This window comes from Lissotriton helveticus, chromosome 3_1, assembly GCF_964261635.1.
Source record: "Lissotriton helveticus chromosome 3_1, aLisHel1.1, whole genome shotgun sequence".
In the NCBI taxonomy this organism is placed as follows: Eukaryota; Metazoa; Chordata; class Amphibia; order Caudata; family Salamandridae; genus Lissotriton; species Lissotriton helveticus.
Window position 1 is genome coordinate 744497809 of NC_136061.1, and position 22394 is coordinate 744520202.

The window sequence follows — 22394 nt, forward strand, 5'->3', positions numbered from 1 at the left end:
TAACAAAAGCAAAACATCAAATGAAAATACTTGGAATATAGGAACTAAATTTTGAAATGGCAGCGTACTCACCATTGGGCTGCTGGTGACGTTCCTCCAGTAAGCATGGAGGTCCGGCAAGGTCTTCTTCAGGGCCTTCCTCTGAAGAGGGATAAAATGCAGGGTGCCTGTTGTGAGGTTAGGAAGACGTTCCTGAGTCCAGTACCAAATGTCCTCCCAATGCTTAGTGGACTCCATGGCTTTATGGATGGAAACTCCTCTCCTGTGCACTTCTTCATTTTCTTGTACCAAATTGCCAGGTGTGCCTATCTAACAGCTGGATGTCGACTCTTCGTATATCTGAGCCTAGTGTTAAAGGCCCCCTCCCATGACATCTACATCTTCTTCTTGGGCAAAATTGGTGGCCCAATTCGGTGAGCATAGTCCTCTGCCACTTTGAGACTCATTTGACAAATCCAGCATCATGATGGAGGTGGATTCTTTAGAGGCATAACACTGAGTAACTGTTTGTTGTGGCTAGTAGAAAACTCCACCCCCACTACTTGGGTCTATGCCACACATGTAAAGAAACAGGAAAAAGAAGGTGACAAAATAGCTGTGGTCATGGGTGGCAGCCTATTGGTACCACTAGTCAAATTCCAGTGACATCACGAACTGGGAAAATGTATTAATAAAGGAGTAAAAAAAAATAATAATAAAAGAGTAAACCTAAGACATGTGGTCTAGATTTACGTATGTTAGGTTTACGTATTGGCACATAGCAAATGGGGAGTCAGTATATCTAAAGGAAGAGAACAAGTAGGAGAGAATGTCCTTAGTTGCAGCAATATATGTACATGACAAAGTGAGGGATGTGTGTAGATGAATAGTGCATTCTAAGGAGCAAGTCTGTTGCATCGAAGTAGTGTAAGAGCAGTGTATCGAGATGAGAAATGTTGCCCCCTGGATTAGTTCACTTTATTAGTGACTCAATACAGCCCACACACTGTTATTAATGAAACTAGCCATCAGGTGAAATATGAGGAAACCAATTGGTCACGTATGTGCAAACAATGATCTCTGGGGTGTGACTCACCCCAAACTGTAGGTGTGGGCTGTACTACAGAATTAAGGCCATATATGTGAACCTCATCGCAAGGCATTGTTGGGCAATATGCAATGGACAACTATAATTTTGCACACAATTTCAGCAGACTACTGAGTACCCCGAGACAATCAAGTTATATGAAGCGTGATAATGCCAAAAGTGTGCCACATGTTGGTACGTGTATGAGTGCGTGTTCTGTTGTACCACTTGAGGCCAAGGGGGTTGCATTTTGGAATAAGATGAGCAGATAGAGAGAGAGGCATACCTTACTCTACCTGCAACACAGACATATGATGCTACAGATCGTACAATAACAATGCTCCATACATTTGTTTCATGCATGCAATCAATGTCACCATTAAGGATCTATTCTGAAGGGAAAAAAGCCATGTGTGAATATCTTTTAGTTGCGATTCCCACAGGTAAATTTGCTGGCTCAGCGTGAGGTAGATTTATGTGCATAGTAAAAAATATTTCACCTTAATTGACAGCAGTCTGCTCACGTGAAAAAGCTGACTATTGAAAGGTGAAGCAGCCCGTCATCTCAGTCAGTTTTAATATTGATGGAATGCCAATGGTATTGGTTGCAAAAATCATGTTCCTTGCGACTGAGTGGCTAAATTACCACGTGGTACAATCAATGGCCTCAAGGGTAAGGGTATAGAATGCAATGCCACTTGTTCCGGGATGAATTGTAAACAGGAGCTGTGTTTGTTCACTAATTCCTAATTACATACTTAGTCTGAATTACTATTTTTTGTTTTACAGAATATGGCAAACCGTTTTGCAGCCTCCTGGTTTTAGGTCATTTTGTTTTATTATACAGTAGATTTTAGGGTGTTTATTGTGTCGCACTACTTGAGCCGAAGTGGGTGTAATGATTGTGAATTGTTTCAGAATTACTATTTTTTTATTTATTGAGAAAGCAGAATGGTGTATCAAATATTTCCACAAATATCATTTAATTATTGTCATATTATCTACTAATACTACAATTAAGATTAATAATTAATCAACGTATTTCAGTTTCCTCAAGTTTTTACCTTTATCCCAATGTCCTGCACATATATGTCTCAAATATATTAAACGAATGCAAGAAACGAGGAAACAGACCCCACATATCCAATCCTTTATGTCTCCCATCTCTACCTTTACCCTTTATGATAACCTTTTTGATTTCATTAATAATACACATCCTATTCCAACAATAGCCAAAAGGTATAATATCAACCCATTGTTTAGTGATGAGGAAACATCTCTGGTCTTAATTATATATGTGATGTTGGGCCTCAGGCCCACATGTTGGAATAATGCTGACACAGACACCACATGGTTCAGTGTGATAACTGGCCTGAGCACGTGCACCCGGGCCCTTTTATTGGCATGGCCACGTCACTCGTGACACACGTGATGGATGGGTGTGTGGGTACAGTGTGTCCAGCCCTCAAGGGAGTGGCTGGGGATACAGCTTCCTGCGGAACACGAGAACGTGTCCCGCAGGACACTACATTCCTCCCCAACGTTATTGACGAACAAACAAAATGTTAGTCCACCCTGTGGGGGCAAAACAAAACAGCTAACTAAATACCACAGGGTCCATCAGTCCTCTGAGTCAGATGGCAGGACAATGTCAGACATGGGCTGGTGACTTTTGCTGGCAGCAGGACCTTCTCGGCTGGCACCCGTAGTTTAACTTGAAGGGTTCAGGACACAACCGCTGGCTTGGGAGACGTCCGCTGCATACTGTCTGTTCACTGATAATATGTCTTGCGGCCTTGCTTGGCTCCAACCTAGCAGACGTCGGTGATGATCTGTGGTGAGTTCAAACAGTTCCGTATAGTGGGTTGTGTCATAGATATGGATGGAGTCCCAAGTGAGAGATCACTGTAGTGTTGCCTGATCAAATGCGTCTGTTGAACCGCTTGGCTGTAACTGATAAGCGGTTGGTGGGGCAATGTCTCTTCTCCCTCTCCCGCCTGGGGAGGGCCCGTTGTCGGGGTTGCTGGGGGACTGCAGGAGGGCTGTACTTGGGGCCGCTTGTGTGCCGACTGGGGGCAGCTGCAGGACCGCCGAGGAGCCGTTCTTAGTCGCACGCACAACCCACACAGGTGGATGAGTCTTGGCCCAGACTTGTTCTCGCTGCCACAGTTCCCCGTGTAGGCCAGGTTCACAGGTAGCTTCTGATTTCTTCAGTAGGCTGGTGTGGCAACAGTGTAGGACTCCAGTCCAATCGGTACTCTGGTAGTGGTGCTTGACGCATGTGCTGAGGGCCATGTGGTGAGTCGGGATGACAGGGGGTGGTGACTTGCTGGGAGAGTCGGGTGTCAAGAGGGACGTAGCAGCCCAGTGTCTCCGCCTGGCTGAGCGTGATCTTTGGTGGCGGCTCGGCACGTAGAGCGTACAAATCCTCTCTTGCCTGTCTTGGGGCCACTGCTGACTCCATCTTGAGGCGGTGTGAGGGCGGACAATCAGTGCTGATCTTCACCCGTGGCATCTGCGGACAGGAGCAAGGATGCCACTTGACGTAGACTGCCGACACTCGGGGATGGACGGTCGCCTGGGGAAGCGTTGGGATGAGACGCGGTTTGCGCTTGCTGCGGCTTATGTTCGGTTCACCTGTGAGGCTGTATCCAGGGATGTCAGTCCGCCTTGGTGGCTGTCAGGTGTGTCAGGGTGTGCTCTTGGCTTGCTGTGTCTCCTCGGTCTTCTCCCTTTGTTGGTCTGTTCAGCCCTCCTGTCTTCCTCCGGTCTTCGGGGTGACTGGGCTGTTACTCTCTTCTTTCTTCGAGTGCGTTGTGCTTGGACCTCGAGGTGGCGCTGTCATGGCGCCAGCTTCTGCCTTCGCTCCAACGTGCTTGTCCGGACTGGTCACTTTGCATGTGTCGCCGGTGGTCTGAGCACATATTGCTGTGGCGGCCTGCCACGGGGAGTGTCCAACTCCTCTCTTGCCTGGCTTGGGTCACCGCAGACTCCATCTTGAGCCAGTGTGAGGGAGGACACTCTGTTGTCTTCGGCCCACTGAGGGGCTTTACTGGTGCAGTAGAGATGTAGATGCTCTCTGTGCTGCGTTCAGCTGGTGCGGCCTTCTGCGTGCTTCCGGCTCCCTCTTCTGACTCTTGGTGTGCCTGTGGTGTAGTTTGCGGTGGTGTCTGTACACCGGGAGGAGCAAATTACACGATCCTGCTCCGGAGGTGGTGTTGGGCAGCCACTTGTGGTGCGTGCTCTGCACCGGTCTTTCTTGTGCTGTTGGCGTGGGGACAGCTCCTTTGAGATGTTGCTGCCTGGCTGGTCATCTACTCTTGCTAGCGGAGCTGTCTTTCGTGTTGCTGCTTGAGTTTGGTCGGCATTGGCCAGGGCTGGAAAAGCTTCGGGCTTCTTGGGGGGCCCTTGGTGATGTGCAACAGTCTTTCTCCAGTGAATGTCTAGGCAGCTTGTTGAGGTGGCGCGCAATGCACCTCGTCTTCGTGTGCTTCTTTTGGGGCCTGCCACTTCTGTGATGGGGCAGCACTGTCCTCCGCACCGCCAAGTCACGTCTTAGTACCTGGGCGGAACCATTGCCGGCGTCTCTTTCCTCACCGTGGTGCCCATCAGGGCCTTGCAGTGTTCCAGTGGGTGTGGTCCAGGCAGGTGCAGGGGTAATCCTCCCAGGTGACAGTAGCAGGGTGTGCTAGGCAGTGTGGGAGGCGAAATTCTGAAGCTATAGTGCGTGAGTACGCTTCCTTGTGGGTGGCGACCTGGGCTGGGGGCCTCTTGTCCAGGCCTTCCTTGTCTCTGCCGATCTGGAAGGTGCTGTACCAGGGCTTGGCGTGTTGGGCATGCTTAAAGCAGTTGCAGGAGGGCGTGTTGCCTCCAACGGCCATTAGGTGCCAGTGCTGTGTTGGAGTTTCCTGGCAGTCTTTTCCTGGAAACTGCGGGCCTCTACTGCTGGTAGTGTGCCAATATCGGTCTGTGTGCCGATTTGGTGCCGGACTTCTGCCAGCCGGGGTGTGCAGCGCTGATGCTGACAGACCGAGCCGTCATGAGCAAGCATAGGCGTCAATCCCTCCTGTGAGGAACGGTGGTCCAGAAGAGGTGAGGGCCCCCAGTGGGTGGGGGCCACCTTCCACCGTCTCGTTCCTCTGCACAGTGCAGAGCAGGTGAGCCAAGCTGTTCTCCTCATAGTTGCTCTGCTTATTGTTCTGGATGGCTGCCGGAGGGGCTGAAGGCAGTTGAACTCCTGCGTTCTGGACCGGGACCGCTTCGTGCAGCGCTCTCGCTGGACAGGGATGCCGGGTTGGAGCGGCGTGTGACCACCAGGTGTCGCTGTACCTGAGTCTGCTTCCCAAAGGTCACAGCAGTCCCTGGAGGGTTGCGGTAGCTTGGTCGGCCTGCTGAAGGCTTCAGGGAGCTGAAATGGCTGGTGCAGGGCTCTCATTACTGGCGGTGCTTCCTTCAAGGATGGACCGGCTGGTGGCGTGCAGGGAGCTTCCTCGCACCTGTGCAAGTACGAGGGCATGGACCTGTGTACTGCGCTGCCGCTCCGTTGCCGCATCTTCGGGCCTCTCCAAGTAGGCGGTGTTGCTTCGGGGCCTCTTCCGAGCGAGGCAGCGCTTACCCGTCCTGAGGGTACCTTTAAAGCTTAAGGGGTGATTCCTTTCACAGGGGTTATGCAGGGCCCTACGGCCTTCCGGGCAGCGCGGATAGGGTTTGCTTAGTAGCTTTTGTGGGCCTAGAGGACGAACAGGGGGCTCCACAGAGGCACACAGCCCCCGCTGAGGGCTTCGGCGCTGGCTGTAATCCCGCACTCAGTCTTAGACGGGGCTGTTGTGTCCCGGGTTTTCTTCGCTTGGATGCACCTTGGCCACTTAGTCACCAGGTGGCGCTGCAGCGGCGACTCTCTCTCAGCCGCGGCGGTCGTTCCCTTTCACTTTGGGCTGCACTGTTTTCGGCGGGCGGGTGCATCCACTCACCATGCCTCCACCATGGGCCAGCGAGGCGGTCGGCAGCTGTCTAGCCCGACTTGAACTTAAAGCTGCGGAGGCTGCCGACGCGCTGGGAGTAGTAGGTGGGTGCGAGCTGGGCCAAGGAGCGTGACGGAGGTGGCGTACAGCTGCAAGCTGTATGCAGTGTCAGCATGGGCTTGTCTGCCAGGATGGCCTTGTGCTCTGGCCTGCCGCTCGGATGCCTTCAGGTCGCAGGCTGCCTTACCGCTGAGGGCTGCTTGCTGCACCAGCGTGGGGGCTTGCTTGCAGGAATAGCCTCGGGCTCTGGCTTGCCGCCTGGGTAGAAACCGGCTGTACAGGTGAGGAATGGGGCAATGTTGCGGGGTGCTCGCCTACCCCGGGAGCGCTCGGTCATCTTCTTCTGCCTTAGACATCGGGGTTTGTGGCACGGCGAGACTCGGTCGTGGCTTTGTGAATGCTGAGAGTGATGTCGCTCCAGATCACCACTACAGGCGCTGGGGGCCGTGGACCTTGCCGTGGAGTACCACCTCTCAGGCACGTTTCTTTTCTTCCCTCACGAATGACGTGAGTGTAGCGAGCTGCAGGTACACGGGGTGAGTGAGCTGCCCGTCTCATCACCGGTGTGATGTTGGGCGTCAGGCCCACATTTTGGAAATACACAGACAAGGCTACCACATGGTTCAGTGTGATAACTGGCCACGAGCACGTGCACCCGGGCCCTTTTATTGGCGGGCAACGTCACTCGTGACACCCCTGATGGATGGGTGTGTGGGTGCAGTGTGTCCAGCCCTCAAGGGAGTGGCTGGGGGTTCAGCTTCCTGCGGAACACTAGAACGTGTCCCGCAGGACACTACAATATATATGCCTCCAAAAGAACAATAACATAACATTACACATGGCTAACACATTCGCTACTCAAGACCGCATTCAAGATAGACATCAGCGTATATACTAATATTATAAATATCATGGGATACTCCTTTAACTGAAAAAGCAAGGATACATCTACACTGTCTATTCTAGATACTCGTTCACCTCTTTATATGTTTGTGCAATGCTGCTTCTCATCACATTATGTAGTCTCATAACAAGTTTTTCGTTTTATTATTCGTACAAGCCTCTACAACAACACTGCTTTTCACAGATATTATTCCACTGGTTAAACTGTTACAGAACAGAGGATAGAGGCGGGTACTGGAAAATATGTAGCTTGCGCTCCTTGCCGGGCTGTTTTTAATTCATTCTTTTTTACGTTCCTCCACTAAGTGTGAAATGAAGACCTTTATTTCTCGGGCAAAGTGGTCTGAAAAGTATCAGTAACAGAGTCACTCAGGGCCTCATGAACGTTAAAGTTAGCTATAATTCGATCTTCTTTTTTTTCTAGCTCCAGCGGTGTCCTGTATTTGACCTCTCTCCCGCGTTTCAACTAGAAGACCAGGCAAATACGTCATCGGGAACTTGCAGTTGAGATTCAAACCCAGGGGCTGGGCGCGAGGGCGGTCTTTGGCGGATTGGAGCCCTGCGTATGGTGCGCAGAGTTCTTGGAGTGCGCGCTGCAGGGCTGCGCGTCTCAAAACCTGGATATCCTTCCGGCAGCGCGTAGAGCAATAGTCGAATAAAAGGGAGCATATGGTACGTTGCATAGAAATTGTTGAGCGAATTTCATGATATGGGGGAAAATACAAGGTACTTTCGCGGTGTATATAGCTTGGCACCTATTGCGTTGGCATGTGTCCCTTTTGCAGAGTGCGCACCAGTAGGATATGCAGGTCTTGAGTGCTTTGTATCTCGACTGCTCAGCAGCGACGGCCTTCTTACAAGGTTTGCAATCTATTATTTCGAAGTGGAATTTTGTGTGTTCTTTATTTTATTTGTAGACTAGAAATTGCAGTCTTCCTTTCATTTTTTTTCAAATAGAAATTGAAGTGGTTTAATGTATGTTTAATTGTCCTTTATCGATTAGCGGTAAGTATAAACGTATTGGAGCCCACAGGAGATGACGGGGAGGAAGCCCATTTAATTTAGGGAAATACCCCCACCGCATCAATGAGATATAAACATTATTTTAAAAAAAAACGATAGTGCTGGATCATTCCCTTCATTTGAATTCTAAAAGCTACCAGCATATAACTTCGGTTTATAAGTAGTTATTGAATTATTGAAACACTGTCACCGTCATTATTGTAAACGTTTAAATTGTTCATTCATTGCTCACTTTAGCTTCAGCATTTTATTTTATAATCATACATACATTAATTCATGTTATGCAGAAGCAAAACCACGTTACAATCGCTGGGTACAACGCCTATGAATTGAGAAGTTCGTCAAAACCACAGCATTCTCTTGTTGCAAGCTATACAAAGGTAAGAGAAACAAAACATTGTGTCTGAATCAGGGCCGCTTTAGCGCTGCTGGCGCCCAATGCGACAATGCTTGTTGGCACCCCCAGTGACCACCTACGCTACGAATTCCTTAATAACTATCCATTCACAGTGCACCTCAAGCCTCCATAGCCACGCTCTCTCAGATGCATTTAATTCTTTTTATAGTGCCACTCCTATCAGTGTAAGGTGTCTGAACACTTTACATCACACACATTACACAGAGACAATCAATCATAAGTGTGTAAATCAGCGTATAGCAAATGTTACATAAGACAGAGGACAAGAAGGTATAGAAGTCACAGGTCATCCATACTTGTAGGCAGGATATTTAATGCTTGGTCAGGAGAATCAGAAACTTAGAATTTAAAACCTAACACCATGGTTAGGGGGGTTCTTTTAATTAATAAGAATGGATTTCTACCCATATGAACCCATTTTACAACATAAGGATAATGAAAAACTGGGGAAATCATAATGCTTCAGCCTATACCTTGCCGTTTTCATGCAGCTCTTTCATAACAGCTACTTGCTCACTGTTCTACATTAGGATTTTAACCCATAAAAAGCTAGCAACAATATGGTCTCTCTGACAAAATAGAAACCCACTGACCTATTTACATGTTTCGGCAATCGCCTTCGTCGATGGTAACATGGCGGTGCCGAAACGGCCGTTCTTTATTTTCACATATTATAGACATTGTTAACGGACCACAGTGCCAATTCATGGTCGCCATCTTGGAACATGCAATCAATCAGTTTACATCCAACATGAAAACAGTGTAAATCGACATGCATTTACGTTCTGATACATTCAAATGAATGGTTCTTTAGTTATGTTAGGATCACAGTTTATCATAGTGTACATCTTCCTATTATTTCCACCAATTTACAAGGTTGAAATATCCGCCAATACCGCCCATAGATGGGCCATCAGAAGTATATTATCATCATCATACAGCCCATCTATGGGCTGTATGATGATGATAATATGCCATCAGAAGTATATTATCATCATACAGCCCATCTATGGGCGGTATTGGCGGATATTTCAACCTTGTGAATTGGTGGAAATAATAGGAAGATGTACACTGTGATAAACTGTGATCCTAACATAACTAAAGAACCATTCATTTGAATGTATCAGAACGTAGATGCATGTCGATTTACACTGTTTTCATGTTGAATGTAAACTGATTGATTGCATGTTCCAAGATGGCGACCATGAATTGGCACTGTGGTCCGTTAACAATGTCTATGATATGTGAAAATAAAGAACGGCCATGTTACCATCGACGAAGGCGAATGCCGAAACGCGTCTGGACACCGTGAGCTCAGCAATAAACCTTTGAGCTCGCCACCCTGAGTGCTTGTCTTCTTTGCGGGGAATACCGCAGGAATTTCGGAGCGAAAAAAAAAAATATATATATATATATATATATATAAATATATACATGCATACATATATATGTATATATGTTTAACATTTCAGCCAAAGCCACTGCTCACCTCGTAGTGGGTGCCACGACTCGTGAAGATGGTCTCGTGTAGGTATCGCAACTCCAGAAAAAGTGTCGTGCACTCAAAAGCTGTTCATAAATTTGTTCTTTGCTTGCAAGCAAAGAATACATTAATGAACAGCTTTTGAGTGCATAACAATTTTTCTGGACTTGAGATATCTATCTATCTATCTATCTACACATACACACGCGCACACACACATACATACATTTGTGCATATATGCTCCTATGTGTGTGTATGTTACCTCTGACCGACACCGTTACAAGACTAGGGCCTAGATGTAGGTAATTTCATTTTACCACTTCTTAAATATCGAATTTTACCGATTCGGTATTTAAGAAGTGGTAAAATAGAGGGGGGGGATGTAGGTATTACAGAATCAGTAAATACCGAATCGTTAAGATTCGTTATTTACCGATTCTGTAAATTCCGATTCGGTAATGCCCATTGATTCCTATGGGCATTGAAGCCCGTAGGAATCAATGGGCATTACCGAATCGGTATTTACCGAATCGGTAAATACCGATTCCAGCAAGGGTGCATGGGGTGTCACTTTGACACCCTGTAGCACCCCAAATACAGGCATGTGTGCCATGTGGCACACAGACATGCCCTAAGGGCATGTCTGTCTGTCACATGGCATAGGTGTGCATGCACACATGTGCATGCACACCTGGATTCGGTATTTTACCACCCAATTGGATTGGGTGGTAAAATACCGAATCTGAAAGGCCTTTGGGACTCAGAAGAGTCCCACCCACATCTAGAAGTTACCGAATCGGTAAAAATACCGATTCGGTATTTTACCGATTCGGAAAATTTACTGATTCGGTAAAATTGGCCCCCTACATCCCAATAACCCATTTACCGGTCGGTAACGGCCGAAATCGGCCGTTACCGGCCGGTAAATGACCACCTACATCTGGCCCTAACTGACCTCCGGTCGGCGGTCCAGACACCACAATTACAATGCAACTGCACATAATGTGGTCGCTTACTCCCATTTCTCAAAGGGAGCTTATGCTACAGCCATAAACCGGCTGTAGCACTAGCTCCCATAGAGTAATGGGAGATTGTGTTCATCCCTGCACTTTAGGGTGCCTGCCACATGGTGCCCCCCCAGCCCCGAACCGGAGGCCGAAAGGAAAAGAGGACCCTTATAGGGGCCCCCAAACTCGCTTTCCGACAGGCTTTCCATGTCAGAAAGTCCGGCATGGAAAGCCTGTGGGAAACTGAGCATCGTAATCCCAACGGCGGAAATGCTATCCATTGATATTACGGGCCGCTCTCAGACTGGTAGACAGGCTCCATGAGACTGTCGGAATCCAGCCAGAATGACTTGGCGGTTTCAATTCCGACCGCCTGGATTGTAATTAGGCAGTCAGAAGTGAAACTAACGATGAGTCTTGGAAAGCCTACGACCTGAGATCAGAGTCTTTTCAACACTCATTTTAATCAGCCCCTATTAGTTAATGGTTGTGAATTGGAAAGCGAAAAAACACTGAAATTCACAGGTTATGGTTATGACGAAGTCTATAATTTTTACAACTGTGCATGCAGTGGGGGTTAAGCAAAGGGTCTGGCCTATGCCAGAAGCAAACCCTGTGCATATGAACAAGACCAGGAGCATCAATGCTTGGCTACAGGGAGACCCTGCACCTAACATCCTGTGGGTGGGCAACAGCTGTACAGGCTTGTGCAGTAGGGGTACGCAACAGGGGCTGCATACTCTGTGGTGGTTCTGCAACCCCCACAGCAAACCCAACAAGGGGCCAATGCCCTTTGCCGGTTGTTCACTGATAACCCTAGGAAGTCCCTCTGGACCCCCATCCTCTGCATAGGAGGTCGAGGGATTCTCCCCATGCCTCCTTATAGTTACGTAATTTTTTTTCAAAGAATATGAGTACAGACTCCCTGTGTCTTGTAATTGCCGCTGCAAGATTTTTCTGTCTTTTTGAGTTTAATTGACAGGTTGGCTCATTTTGATTTCCTCAGAAATACTGAACAGATTTACACCACACCAGGTGAATGTGCATTGGACATTTAGACCAATAACTACAGAGGCACTATTGCTGTGTCTGTAATAACACACAGGTGGCGGCCAGTGTGTAGTTATGGCTAAGCCAGAATTTACATTAAAAATCATTTATTTTGTTTTCTTAAAACATGTAGCACCATTTGATGAATCTGTGCAAAACCTAAAAAAACAGGTTCATCCAGTCTGGGTTAATGATGGCAGGTTTTGTGCAGATCTCTCAAGATGCAGATGAGGAAGTATGGAGATAGAAGATGTGACCTAGATGGGGAAATATGGAGATAGAAGATGTGACCTTTCCATTTTAATTTGCATAGGTAACTACTTAATCTCTCGGAGGTTCTTGCCCTCCCCACATTCATCAATGGTAATAAATAGCATATTGCACACAGGCTATTTATGCCATGGTAGTGAACATAAATGTGACAGGACATTGTCACATTTATGACCAGCATGCAGAGGCCTAATTCTATTTTATTACCACAGTGGCAAAATTGTCATGAGAAAATTGTTTCTGTTTCTGGATTTAATGTTAAATTTAGTTACTTTACACAGGGAAAAAATCTGAATAGTCATGAGGCATCTTTCAAGCAATTTTGCCTAAATGCTCAAATAATCCCTTGCATCCTGGTTTTGGTTAAGTACCATTTAAAAAAATGCCATGATGTACACAATATATACAGATGCCAAAAGTGTATTATTCTATTTATTACCATTATTCAGGAAGAAGTTCATCATGACTTACAAGAGTTTTCCTCTCGTCGGTCCTTGCCGCACATAACACAATTTTAATAAGTAAATTATATTCTGTGCATCTGAATATACATATGTGCATACATATGTATATCACCAGGTGCCAAAACTGAAAAATCTCGTCTACGTTTGCACATGTGCATGTCGAATAGTATTTGTTGGGGCAGACAATTGTACTTCAATGCTATTATTGTTTATATGGATATTTTTATTAAGGTACCACCAAGGAGAGTTTCTGCTGTAGCAGTTGCATCTACAATACCTCTATTGTTTTGCTGTGATGCAAGTTTGTACGTAGCATGACCATTATTCGCGCAAATAAGGACTCTCACACGACTCTGCATATTAGCATAAAAGGTCACCTTTATTACTAGGACAGCCAAAGACAGACCCCGCAACATTAACTTTTTCCCAACAATACCTTGTATTATTTTCCCCAAAACCTTTTCCATTGTATACATTTCCTTTCCCCAATGCTTTATTCTTCGCAACAATCCATAACTTGTTTTCCATAACCAGCAGTATTATTTCCATCTTTCCTTTTCTTTCCCACCTACCCTCCCAACCCCTCCCGCTAGAGAAAGGATGAATCCGCTCTAGATTATTCTATCCCTTAAAACACGCCAACAACACAGAACAAAGGAGTCTGCCTATAGTGCCCTAAAGTGACATCTTTTTTTTAATTTTATTTTTTTACTTCAAACAGGACCACAATACAGTCAACGTAGAACAAAAAACACCTTCCCCGACTTCCTTCAAAGCCAGGGTGGGTGGGTGGGTCAAAACGACACCACCGCTCCTTCACTCACACAGAGTGACGTCGCCCTCCCTCTCCCTCCCCGCGCCTGGAACAGCCCCTCCCACCCTCCCGATCTCCCGATCAGGTCGCGTGAGGTCGTCCCTCGCGCGAAATACTCCAGGGGGACATCCGCTCTTGCCCAGTCCCCCTGGGGGCCCATCGCGCAAATAAGAACTCTCACACGACTGCATATTAGCATAAAAGGTCACCTTTATTACTAGGACAGCCAAAGACAGACCCCGCAACATTAACTTTTTCCCAACAATACCTTGTATTATTTTCCCCAAAACCTTTTCCATTGTATACATTTCCTTTCTCCAATGCTTTATTCTTCGCAACAATCCATAACTTGTTTTCCATAACCAGCAGTATTATTTCCATCTTTCCTTTTCTTTCCCACCTACCCTCCCAACCCCTCCCCCTAGAGAAAGGATGAATCCGCTCTAGATTATCCTATCCCTTAAAGCACGCCACCCAGGAAAACCTTCAGAGTTTTCCTGCCCCACCCAAACCTCATCATAACCCAAGTGGCTCAATTGTGCTGCCATTGCACATCATATGAGCAAAGCTCTCTTTCCGTTTTTTTTTAATTTGTCTTTCTGCGAGCACCATAAATCCACGCACCACAAGTTAGCCAATGCATCCCGCAGTTCCATGAGATAGTATGATTGGCCCATCTGTGAGAGGTGTACACCATCACTTCGCAACAAATGAAGCATTTCGCTGTTAAAATGCTCGTGAGCCAGCACCGTGATACCAATCCCTGTGCAGAAAGTTTTTAGCGCTCTGTCCACCTTGCGGCGAGCTCGTTCAACCGCCGCATGTACATGGGCACCTCTCCATTGATTTCTGTACAAAAATTCCGTCCAAACCACCCGAGTACCCACCCAATTGTCTTTAATTACCGCTAAATCCAGTTTCATTTGCTTAATGAGCGTTAATCCAGACAAGTCCACCAGATCGTTTTCACCCAAGTGTAGTATTAACAAATCTGGAATACCCCAAGCCGCAGCTAGTTTGGATAGCGAAGGAAATAACTACTTCCATTTCATTCCCCCCACACCTTTCCATACCACCTCATGGTCATTGCTATACAAACCTAGACCTCGTCCGCAAATTTGCTGTTCAGCAAAAATTGCTGCCCATTTAACTATGGAATGTCCAACAATCCAAGTCCTCTTTTTGCGAGGGAAATCCGAGACTCGACCTGTGATACAAAAACTAACATTAATACTATAACACAGTGACCATTGACATTACAATCTGACATATCTGTAGCAACAATTAGATTTCCATCTCCATTTGTGTTGTAAATCTTCCTTCCCCCAACCAAACCTAGCAGCTTCTGTAGCCGCATCTATTCTAAAAGAGTGCGTACCAAAACTTTTTGGATTTTCCCCCACCAATGCAAAGTTTTTCTCAGAACTGCCAAAAATTGAAAACAAGTCAACTGGTTTTTCTTCTTATGGCAAAATATTGTTCCTTCCTGAACTTCCGCAGACTTAAAAAATGATTCCCATTCCTCCACAGGGCAACAACCCCCCGCCCCACTCCTTCCCAATCTCACCAACATCCCACTCCCCTTTTGGTCTGTCTTTGACTGCCTCAACTTGATCTGCAAAATCCCTCCTCCCTGTACGTGAATATCCGATGTCTGGATCACAACCTGATTTCGCAACCCAAGTAATTCCGAGATGCGGAAAGCTCCAAAGAACAGCCACACCATACATAACCTAAAACGAAACAATTCCCATTCATTATAACAACAAACGGGCAGGACACCCAAAATTCGTTGTAACAAATCAAAGGTAATGGGATCCCTCAACTGCTTTGCCTGCCAATTGGTTTTACCAAAGCCTTTCAACATTTTTCTCAAAAGGAAACCTATCCGAACCTCATTCCCCAACAAAAGCTGGCTGTAAAATGAAATACCTGCCAACTTGGCTGAAATCGTCGTATGGGACAAACCCTTGTCCATCAAATATAACACAAACTCTAACATAAACTGTTCATTTTGCACCGCTGTACCGTCCATCCCGCGCTGCAACGCATAGCCTAGAAAGCCAGACCATGCCAGCTGGTAACTTTGTCTCGTGGATTCCGCTAATGACTGCTCAACCAGCTCTGCAATCCTCAGTCCCCCAGGTCCCAAATGCTCGAAGGGATCGCTGTCTTGTGTCTGTCTGCTCTGGGTGCCAACTCCCGGAACCTCTGCCACTGGCAACGAGATAAAGCGTCAGCAATTGAGTTGTTCACCCCAGGAATGTGCTTAGCCTTACAAACAATATTCAACTGAAGGATACGCAATCGTGGCGGGACGCTGTGGAAAGGGCCGATAAGTTATTGGTAAACCACTGGCCGTATGAATCGTGTTGGAAGCCGAGTGTCCTGACAACCATTGCAACCACAACTCTTGATCAACTTCACCCCACGGTTTATCATTAAATAGACTCACCCTCGCCCGAAACTCCTCGTCGTAATTCAACCAAGCATATCCTTCCGCCTGTAAATGCGCCCTTCTGATGATATCGATGTATTTAAAAAGTGAAACCGCCCTTTCAGGGTAACGCTCACAATAAACACTGGCATAAATAAGGAAGGCAGCCGTCCAATTCTCAATTGTTTTTGGCACTTTGGGGCGGCGAGACAACTCCAACTCCTCCTCCTTAGACCCTTCCTTGGCTTGTAACTCTCTATGCAAAAGGCGAAAAATATCCACATAATCGTGGCTCCAAATTCTCTGCCTAGTTCTCTGAGACAAATGGGTACCCAAGGGCATAGCCACCCCCATATATGGCAATTTTGTACGGCTAATTCTCGGATTCTCACTGTGCACTGAACTAGCTACTGATGACACAGGGCTCCCGCCTCCTTCTTTGTCCTTCTGCTCCCCAGGCCCTGAAGTGGACTGCGGCCTCTCCAATGCCCTTGCACCCAACTCCTGACCTTTTGCCAATACCCCATTTCCACCTTCCACAGGCGCAACACCTGGTCCACCTGCCAACGGCCGTGTCCACGCAGCCCACCAGTCTGTCTTACCTGCTGGTAGCTGCGAAGCTCGTTGATGAAATTCTTCAAGACCATCACGCTGATGATGTCCGCCATGGTGCCTATGTGCCGGTGAGAGAACCGCTCCAGGTCTCTGAAATAAACTGGCAGAGGTTAATAGGCCTACCCCCCTCCCTCCGGACACCTGTCCGCCCAAACCAACCGCCACTTCTGAAGACACCCCAATTCTTGGATACATGTCATTTTTTTTATCACCATCTTCATCATCATCCTCATGCACATTTCTAAATTCAGCAATTTCAAAACTTGTACCTGGCCTAGCGCCAGACGCCACATTGACATCCTGATAAATTAGCTCAGACTCAGGCCTCCGTGTAAAGCGCCTAGTCACAGGCCTAAAATTCTCACCAGATCTGCTTCTAGAAACTACCCCCGCCCCCGAGCCGCACTTTTCTTCGCTGTGTGAAGAAAGGAATTCTGAACTTCAGGATTGAAACCTGAAGTCGCCGCCAAATTCCCGCCGCTCCAGCGAGGAACCGCTCCATACCTACCTTTAACCTGATTTTCTGGGGTGCCAGACCATTGCTTCTTTGGCATCTCAGCATGTTTGACCCAAACCCATTGGCCCTGCTGTAGCCCAGCACCCGAGTCAAAATCCGCCTGTGGATGCCTAGGCTGAGGCCTAGATTCCTGAAACAATTCAAAACCTTCAATTTCTTGCCCCCCAAACCCAGTGCCACCCCGTTCCCCCTCCTCCCCTTTCGATATTCCCCAACTTGCTGATCCCATGAAGCATCCCCCACCATATGGCAATCCTGCATGACGCTAGAAGAATAAGGGTCTTCCTCACCAAAGTCTGTGTCAATAAAATGTTTCGGGGGACCTCTAGGCTGAGGCACTACAATCTCGTGGCAGTCCACGAACTCACTCTGCTGCATTGGTTCAGCCGACTCTTGATCTCCTCCCATGTAACCGTCACATTCCACCAATCCTAATTGCCCGTATTCTTCCTCTTCGCTGTCACTTGAATAATCTACCAAATTGCTCTTCTGACCTTCGAAGCAAACCTGAGGCGCAATGTCTATTCTACCGCTGACTGTGGATACACCCTCCGACCTTTGAGGCATGTTTCTTGACGATGCCTTATCCGAATGCACCACCGACGCCTCTGGCGCCTGTGGCATGATGTCAACTCCTTCAGCTAACCCACTGCCAGAAGCCTCCTCATTCAACTGAATATGTGTCACACGAGTATCAAAAGTGCCGCTGGCTCTGCCTCCACGCCTCCCAGCCCGTTTCCTGGCTTGTGGTGTAAATACTAATCGACCTCCCCTCACCACACATGGAGCAGAAGCAGAACGCAGGGGTGGGGGCTTCTTCCCTCGGCTGCCCCTGCTCGCAGATCGCGCTCTCCTCGCACGAACAGCTGGCACTTTCTCTCCACACCTAGCCTCAGGTAAATTAATTTCCACAGACCTGCAGGCGGCAACAGCGCGAACAACTCCCTCCGCTGCCAGGCGACGAGGACGCTTCACTTCGACAGAAGTTTCCACAATAGCTCCAGGATGTAATAAATCACTACGCCCCACAGCCACCAAGGCTCGAATTGCTTCTCTGGCAATTTCATCTGCTGCCATGACCCGACTGAAGAAAGCAACCACCGTCGAAAAAGAGCTCGATATCAATATTTAACACGCTGACAGGAATTCCTCTCAGCTGCTTGTCAAAACGACACCACCGCTCCTTCACTCGCACAGAGTGACGTCGCCCTCCCTCTCCCTCCCCGCGCCTGGAACAGACCCTCCCGATCTCCCAATCAGGTCGCGTGAGGTCGTCCCTCGCGCGAAATACCCCAGGGGGACATCGGCTCTTGCCCAGTCCCCCTGGGGGCCCAGTGTACTTCAGCAGTTATGAGTATAATTCTTAGTGCTGATGCTGAGACAAATGCCCAGTCACAGTTTTGAGTAAAGCAGAACATTTGCGCTTAGTAGCACCTTTGTTGCATATTTATGTGAAACAACGTTTGAGGCAATTCCGAAATTCATTAGTGAGTATGTGTAGGAGTACACCAGTAGTACTATATTACATACTCATAAATACAATTTCCAAAGGTATGGGTTACAGGAGCGTGAAAGTTTATAACATATCTTCTTGACCAAGAAATAGGATGATTCTAAAATCTGCTTGTCCTGTAAAGACAATCCACTTGTTCATTTTACTTCTATTTACAAGGGTGACAAATTATGGCTTCATTTTTATAAACGCTCTGCTAATCTCTTTCTTGTATATGTTGTGAATTGCATCTAAATTAAGAAGTTTCTCCCAGGTATAGGTGTTCATCTTACTTCATGGAGATCTTTGTATTCGGATTTACTTTTGCGAGTTTCCACTTTTGTAATTTTGCAGAATTCAAGTATATATACTATAACACTTTTGTGTTAAATAAAACATTTACATTGAGTAACAAATGTGAACAGAAACCAATGTACTTTAACAAATGAGCATAAAGTGAATATATGTGATTGCACATTAAACTTACTTCAGGAAATATTTTCATGAGGAGCTTTCTCCTCGAGTCTCCGTGAGTACCCCATATCTGACGATACAGAAAAGGGGGTGGTGATGAACTGAGTGTCTGAATTAAGCAGACCACTCTTACCCAGTCCAAAGATCAGGGCTTGATCCATCACCGTTATTTATCTCACTGCCCCATCCCAGCTCAGAACCTGGCTATATGCAAATTAGTCTGTCCCTGGCCCAGTGCATCATGGGAACAGGGCAGACCAAACTACCAAGCCAATTCTTCACCAGAAAGGAGACAAGCTACCGGGGACCGGTTTCTGGCATTTCAGCCTCTTCGGCCCGGCTTGCTTGAATCCTGATGGAGCAGTGAGAAAGGGACTCATGTCTGAGTATACCCTGCCACACCTATAGTGGCCAAAAACGATACAGAAAAGGGGGTGGTGATGAACTGAGTGTCTGAATTAAGCAGACCACTCTTACCCAGTCCAAAGATCAGGGCTTGATCCATCACCGTTATTTATCTCACTGCCCCATCCCAGCTCAGAACCTGGCTATATGCAAATTAGTCTGTCCCTGGCCCAGTGCATCATGGGAACAGGGCAGACCAAACTACCAAGCCAATTCTTCACCAGAAAGGAGACAAGCTACCGGGGACCGGTTTCTGGCATTTCAGCCTCTTCGGCCCGGCTTGCTTGAATCCTGATGGAGCAGTGAGAAAGGGACTCATGTCTGAGTATACCCTGCCACACCTATAGTGGCCAAAAACGATACAGAAAAGGGGGTGGTGATGAACTGAGTGTCTGAATTAAGCAGACCACTCTTACCCAGTCCAAAGATCAGGGCTTGATCCATCACCGTTATTTATCTCACTGCCCCATCCCAGCTCAGAACCTGGCTATATGCAAATTAGTCTGTCCCTGGCCCAGTGCATCATGGGAACAGGGCAGACCAAACTACCAAGCCAATTCTTCACCAGAAAGGAGACAAGCTACCGGGGACCGGTTTCTGGCATTTCAGCCTCTTCGGCCCGGCTTGCTTGAATCCTGATGGAGCAGTGAGAAAGGGACTCATGTCTGAGTATACCCTGCCACACCTATAGTGGCCAAAAACGATACAGAAAAGGGGGTGGTGATGAACTGAGTGTCTGAATTAAGCAGACCACTCTTACCCAGTCCAAAGATCAGGGCTTGATCCATCACCGTTATTTATCTCACTGCCCCATCCCAGCTCAGAACCTGGCTATATGCAAATTAGTCTGTCCCTGGCCCAGTGCATCATGGGAACAGGGCAGACCAAACTACCAAGCCAATTCTTCACCAGAAAGGAGACAAGCTACCGGGGACCGGTTTCTGGCATTTCAGCCTCTTCGGCCCGGCTTGCTTGAATCCTGATGGAGCAGTGAGAAAGGGACTCATGTCTGAGTATACCCTGCCACACCTATAGTGGCCAAAAACGATACAGAAAAGGGGGTGGTGATGAACTGAGTGTCTGAATTAAGCAGACCACTCTTACCCAGTCCAAAGATCAGGGCTTGATCCATCACCGTTATTTATCTCACTGCCCCATCCCAGCTCAGAACCTGGCTATATGCAAATTAGTCTGTCCCTGGCCCAGTGCATCATGGGAACAGGGCAGACCAAACTACCAAGCCAATTCTTCACCAGAAAGGAGACAAGCTACCGGGGACCGGTTTCTGGCATTTCAGCCTCTTCGGCCCGGCTTGCTTGAATCCTGATGGAGCAGTGAGAAAGGGACTCATGTCTGAGTATACCCTGCCACACCTATAGTGGCCAAAAACGATACAGAAAAGGGGGTGGTGATGAACTGAGTGTCTGAATTAAGCAGACCACTCTTACCCAGTCCAAAGATCAGGGCTTGATCCATCACCGTTATTTATCTCACTGCCCCATCCCAGCTCAGAACCTGGCTATATGCAAATTAGTCTGTCCCTGGCCCAGTGCATCATGGGAACAGGGCAGACCAAACTACCAAGCCAATTCTTCACCAGAAAGGAGACAAGCTACCGGGGACCGGTTTCTGGCATTTCAGCCTCTTCGGCCCGGCTTGCTTGAATCCTGATGGAGCAGTGAGAAAGGGACTCATGTCTGAGTATACCCTGCCACACCTATAGTGGCCAAAAACGATACAGAAAAGGGGGTGGTGATGAACTGAGTGTCTGAATTAAGCAGACCACTCTTACCCAGTCCAAAGATCAGGGCTTGATCCATCACCGTTATTTATCTCACTGCCCCATCCCAGCTCAGAACCTGGCTATATGCAAATTAGTCTGTCCCTGGCCCAGTGCATCATGGGAACAGGGCAGACCAAACTACCAAGCCAATTCTTCACCAGAAAGGAGACAAGCTACCGGGGACCGGTTTCTGGCATTTCAGCCTCTTCGGCCCGGCTTGCTTGAATCCTGATGGAGCAGTGAGAAAGGGACTCATGTCTGAGTATACCCTGCCACACCTATAGTGGCCAAAAACGATACAGAAAAGGGGGTGGTGATGAACTGAGTGTCTGAATTAAGCAGACCACTCTTACCCAGTCCAAAGATCAGGGCTTGATCCATCACCGTTATTTATCTCACTGCCCCATCCCAGCTCAGAACCTGGCTATATGCAAATTAGTCTGTCCCTGGCCCAGTGCATCATGGGAACAGGGCAGACCAAACTACCAAGCCAATTCTTCACCAGAAAGGAGACAAGCTACCGGGGACCGGTTTCTGGCATTTCAGCCTCTTCGGCCCGGCTTGCTTGAATCCTGATGGAGCAGTGAGAAAGGGACTCATGTCTGAGTATACCCTGCCACACCTATAGTGGCCAAAAACGATACAGAAAAGGGGGTGGTGATGAACTGAGTGTCTGAATTAAGCAGACCACTCTTACCCAGTCCAAAGATCAGGGCTTGATCCATCACCGTTATTTATCTCACTGCCCCATCCCAGCTCAGAACCTGGCTATATGCAAATTAGTCTGTCCCTGGCCCAGTGCATCATGGGAACAGGGCAGACCAAACTACCAAGCCAATTCTTCACCAGAAAGGAGACAAGCTACCGGGGACCGGTTTCTGGCATTTCAGCCTCTTCGGCCCGGCTTGCTTGAATCCTGATGGAGCAGTGAGAAAGGGACTCATGTCTGAGTATACCCTGCCACACCTATAGTGGCCAAAAACGATACAGAAAAGGGGGTGGTGATGAACTGAGTGTCTGAATTAAGCAGACCACTCTTACCCAGTCCAAAGATCAGGGCTTGATCCATCACCGTTATTTATCTCACTGCCCCATCCCAGCTCAGAACCTGGCTATATGCAAATTAGTCTGTCCCTGGCCCAGTGCATCAT

At 47.5% G+C, this 22394-nt stretch overlaps 1 protein-coding gene across 3 annotated transcripts in view; it reads left to right on the forward strand.

Annotated features, from left to right (window-relative positions):
* Positions 1 to 7537: 7537 nt before the first annotated feature.
* LOC144822909 (uncharacterized) overlaps positions 7538 to 22394 on the forward strand; it is a 410188-nt gene continuing 395331 nt past the window's right edge. For 2 of the 3 annotated variants that reach the window (XM_078680936.1, XM_078680937.1), the window contains exons 1-2: positions 7538 to 7662; positions 8301 to 8393. The gene's annotated coding sequence lies outside the window, so the exon portion shown is untranslated. Of the gene's footprint in view, positions 7663 to 7775; positions 7852 to 8300; positions 8394 to 22394 lie in introns of all 3 variants that reach the window. The other variant, XM_078680935.1, reaches the window with a different exon arrangement.